Source organism: Falco peregrinus, chromosome 2 (genome assembly GCF_023634155.1).
Source record: "Falco peregrinus isolate bFalPer1 chromosome 2, bFalPer1.pri, whole genome shotgun sequence".
Taxonomy (NCBI): Eukaryota; Metazoa; Chordata; class Aves; order Falconiformes; family Falconidae; genus Falco; species Falco peregrinus.
The window spans coordinates 1,410,050-1,415,000 of NC_073722.1; the positions used below are offsets into that span (position 1 = coordinate 1,410,050).

General features: G+C 35.3%; 1 long non-coding RNA gene across 1 annotated transcript; it reads right to left on the reverse strand.

The window, feature by feature from the left end:
- Positions 1–2,025: 2,025 nt before the first annotated feature.
- Positions 2,026–4,547, reverse strand: LOC114011946 (uncharacterized). The gene is made up of 2 exons (XR_003554101.2): positions 4,115–4,547; positions 2,026–2,440 (listed from the first exon to the last, which is right to left on the reverse strand). It is a non-coding gene; the product is annotated as an uncharacterized LOC114011946 (long non-coding RNA).
- Between the last annotated feature and the right edge of the window lie 404 nt (positions 4,548–4,951).

Here is a 4,951-nt window from a genome sequence, read left to right on the forward strand (position 1 = left end):
CAGATTGTCACTAACTAGGGGAGTAGCACGCAAAGTTTCCTTACTCACATAGCGCTATGGTAGACCTTACACTCTGTATGTATTATGGGATGTTTTTTCAACAAACCAGATGTGAAAACTGCCCAGAAGTTGACCCCTTCTTTCTGTTGGCACCAGATTTATGGTTATAATTTAAACAGCACTGCTTTTCCTTTGTGTATCTCACAAGAATGAAATAAATGGAAACAAGACAACTGTGATCCAGCTTTTCTTTCATTTATAGGTAAATATCAATTATTTCATATAAGTGGTCTGATTTTCAGAAGTATTGGGTTTTATGAGAGATACTGTTTAGTTTCTCCAAATGCAACACCTTGTTTCTCTGAGACACTGCTTAGAAATTCTGCCCAGTACCTCCATACACATTCTCACTGCAAACAGCAACCACCTACCTGTGGATGAGGAGATTCTGTGTTTCTCCACTCTAACGTTCTTGTGCAAACTGCTCAAGTAAATTAATAGCAGAGCAGAAAGAGAGCACCAACCGAGAGCCAACTCCCACAAGAGATCTGTTCTTCGGAGGCACTGTGCTTTTATGCTTTATTTAGAACACTGGTTGTCTCTTACAAAATTATTAACAGATAATAATTCTGCTGAATTTTTTTCTCCTGAGTTTAGCCGGTCTGCCACACAGGAAGTTTTACAGCTGTGGTAGTATTATTTTTTCAAATATGATACCATGTATGTGGCCTTCATCATTACCTAATTAAGTAAAAAGTAAACTTCCCTTTGCATTAACTACAGAAGCTTATGTTTAATTGTTATTAAACCAAGAAAGAGATAGTTGTTATTTACCTTTTTTCTACCTACTTGCGGCAGTAATTCTAGGAAGCTGCAAAGACTATAATTACAATATGACATTCATTATGTATTCTTCAAAGAAGAAAAAAATGGTTTGAAGTAACATATCCTATTAATCACAGCGATTTGAATGCATCTAATCTTTTTCTATATTTTGGCTGGAAATCTATTATAATGCCAAATACTGTTAGTGAAGCCTTAGCTACTCAATATATGCAACATAAGTTCTTGCAAGGGGATTGACTTAACAGAGCTATAAGACAATAAAAGGGCAGCCGTGCCTGTGGCCTCTGCTCCCCAGTTCAGTAACACGAAGAAAAAGCAAATTCACTAGGAGCTGTCAACTCTGAAACATCTCAGTTCAATATGAATTCACCAAAGATCAAATGGAAAAGGCTAATCTTGTTTTATAGACACTTAAATCCCATTTTCCCAGGCAGATTTACCCCCTGGTTTGTCCAAATGTGTCTTAAACAGAATATCTTATTCTGAAGTGTCTTTTTTTTTTTTTCTTTCTAATACAGCAGGCACAATAGCACTGAATACATCAGTGTCACAGTTATTGTTTCCAAAGATTAGGCTGAAGGCCAGAAGACATCTACAGAAAGTAGAAAGCATGTCGCTAATACTCTTACAGTACATTTATATTTTATACAAATATTTACTTATACTTATATATCAGAAATTTTCAACTTGTTATCCTCCCCTGCTTGAAATCATCCTGTATTGGTAGAAAGCAGCATGAACCTTTATTAGATCTGCTGGGGCCTCTAAGTTCTTTTTGCTTTTATTTAAATAAAAGATTGACAGGAGTGCAGTTTTACTAATATTTGGTGGGTGTTTTGGACGCGAAATACATCCTGCTGCCCAGCCATATGCATTCTACCAGAACAGTTAAAATATAATGAATAACACCTGTAGCCAAAATGTTGATTAAGATGGGTTATCTACAGAAAAACTGTAGTTATAAAGATTCTACAAATATGGGATTTAAATAAGTATTTTACTCTTTTGGCATCTGATACTTAACTCTGAAAACATTGCTTTGTCCTACTCTATAAAGATTTGCTTTCTCCATTTCCATCATTTTTCCCATTTCCCTTCAGCAAGGTGGTTTTTTTTTTTCAATTCAGAGACTAAAGTTTTAAAATGAAGTAAGAATCTATGTTGTACTTACACAGCAGAAAAGTTGACCAAATTTTTATTTGTGAATAAGAAGTTCCACTTTGGTTATAATTTTGAGCCTTGTATTCATTATTTGCTTAGGAAAAAAAAAAAAAAGAATAAAGATGATATTCCAATACTAGTGTAATCCAAGGTTTACTAAAAATCAGTAACAAAATTTTTCACTATCCTCAGTGAGGAAGTGTTTTACCCCTAGTGTTTTGCTTTTTAGGCAGAACAGTACACAATGAAGAAATCTATAGACATTTTGGTTTTTCAAATGCCTTGGCAAAACTGTTAGCACATAGCTCCAGCATTTTGTGTTGCAAAAACAATCTCTTGATTCTCCATCAAGTTCAGTCCTGTATTGAAAGCAAGGGAAGTGCTCCTTTTCCAACTTGGCATGCTAAGCAACATATCTGTCTATTTCTTCATTCTATAGGAATGAAAATGTAATTTAAGGACAAGATGAGGCTTACAGTAAGTTGATTCTGTCATTACAAAAATGGTCTCTTTTTTATTTAAAAAATACTACTCATTTTGAATAGAAGAAAGCAAGCCAAGTATCTAGGCAGGCAATACTATCTTAACAAACAAACAGCTCCCACAAAAATCCTACTTTTTAAAAGGTGGTAACGTACGGGTTTGTGCATTCAGAAAGGGAGGACAAGGCTTAGCTCGTTGTTAAAACCACTTCGTTAAAACAGGACTTTTTTCTCTCTTCTTAGCAATTATTACATAGCAAGTAAGAAGTACGAACTGAGAAAGGTGGAAGTCTTATTATTTTCAGGGGTAACAGACAGCGTACCACCTTAGCCCAAAACCAGAAGGTCCAGGAGTTTATAATATTACAGAATGGTCAGGGTTGGAAGGGGCTTCTGGAGATGATCCAGTCCAACCCCTGCTAAAGCAGGTTCTCCTAGAGCAGGTTGCACAGAATCCCATCCAGGCGGGTTTTGAATGTCTCCAGAGAAGGAGACTCCACAACCTCTCTGGGCAGCCTGAAAGACTGTACATTTAGTTGTAAAATTGCACATTAAGTCATTCTCTGACCAGACAGAGAAAAAATGTGAAGTGGATAATTTAGCATTGTCAAGAAAATATAATCAAATGGAATCCTAGCTAAATGTTTTGTATGATTCTGAAATTGAATTCTCTGAAATGAATTTGGGTTTGGGTCAGACACTTTCTGGCTCTGGAAAAATAAGAAAAACGCAAGGAAGAAACAAACAAGCAAGAAGTATTAGGCAGAATACAGTAAGAGAATTAGTAAATTAGTAATTAATAAAAGGTGATCTCAGTTAAGACAAAAGCAAAAAAAAAAAACCCCAAACAACAACCAACCAAACCACAGCCCCAAACCCCAGCAGTTGACAGATGAAAAGATCTTTTATTTTTCACATTTAATAAAAATCAAATAGAACACCTAATTAATCTCTCTCATTGCCACAGTATTTTAAGCATACTAAGGAATGAGAACCATATAAGCAAGAGAAGAGACAAGGATAATAAGAGTAATAACTCAGGCAGCATGTATCAAATTAGATGAGTTATTTTGCTCATATGTAACAGACATGACTAGATTTTTTTTTATTTTCTATTTTTAAAAAGTGATATTTTGTCCAAACAGTATAATTAAGAAAACTATGTAAAATTTCAGTGAAGGAAACTAGTAAGGACCTGAAATAATCTAAGCATATTTTTCTTAAGATGCAAAAGTCTGTTTGTTGCAATACATTAATCATTTAAAAACTAGTTGATCAAATTAACATATAATTGCCTTCATGGATAATATAGCTTGTATAGGTTAAGTGAGAAATATTTAAGAATTCTTGTGTCACTCATACCACTAAATATAAACAGTCACTGCCTACCGTCCCCAATTAACAGCCACCAGAATACACAACGGGCTGCATCACTCCCAAAGCAAGAGAAAATGTTTTTGCAATAATAACCTGTTTGAACCAGAAGTGACTGAGAAGCAAGAAACACCAAACCCATAAAGCCTTTTGCAGACAGCTGTATCCTCAAAGTAGTGTTTCTTTTTCAGAGAGGTAAGGTATTTTCTTCCAGAGATAAATTCTGACAGAAAATACAAAATGTTTCCTACTTTCTGTTTTCCTGTTAGGCACCCTCAAATATTCCTGAAATAAACGTAGCTTGGACGTTGAGTGAAAAATACTGTGGCAAGAGAGTCTGTCTAGCCTGCTATTTTGAGCCTTAGAGTGACCAACAGCAGGTTCCTGAGGAAGATGAAGGCAAGCACATAGCTACAGCTCCACAGAATATTTTCTAGACCTCAGTAAGACGCAGCTCAAAACCTTCTTGAGCAGAAACATTATCTTTTTTTATGTAACAGTCCTTAAGTTGTTTTTCTTCCAGGAATCTGAACCGTCACCCTTCGAGATCATGTACGTTTTCACTATCCGTAACACCACGTGGCAGCTTAATAATACATTGTTGGAAGAATCATCTTCCTTGGTTTGCTCTGAACGCCGCTGGCTTTATTTCACATCTCACATTCTTATGGTGGAACTAAAATAAATCCCCATCCACTTTCTCCTCTACACTGCTGATTTTTTAAACCTCCTTCCATATACCGCTTTTTTTCCCCTGAAAGTTCCTGGTCAGTATACTTTTTTTTTTCAGGCAGAAGCCAGTTTTGTACACTTGATTGTATTTGTCATCCTTCTCTAAGTCTTTTTCCCATCCATAACTGATATGAAGAAAAAAAGGACTGCATACAGTTTTGTATGTTTGTTGCAGATTTAAATAATCACAGTGGTGTTTTCTATTTAATTCCTCTATTACATTCCTATTAATTCTTAGTATTGATTTCTTTCTTTATTACTAATCATTAAGTTAAGGAATATTTCTCATACGGTTCCAAAAATTTGCTCCTGAAGAGATATCTAAACAAACCAACGAACCAAAAGCTAAACCAAAG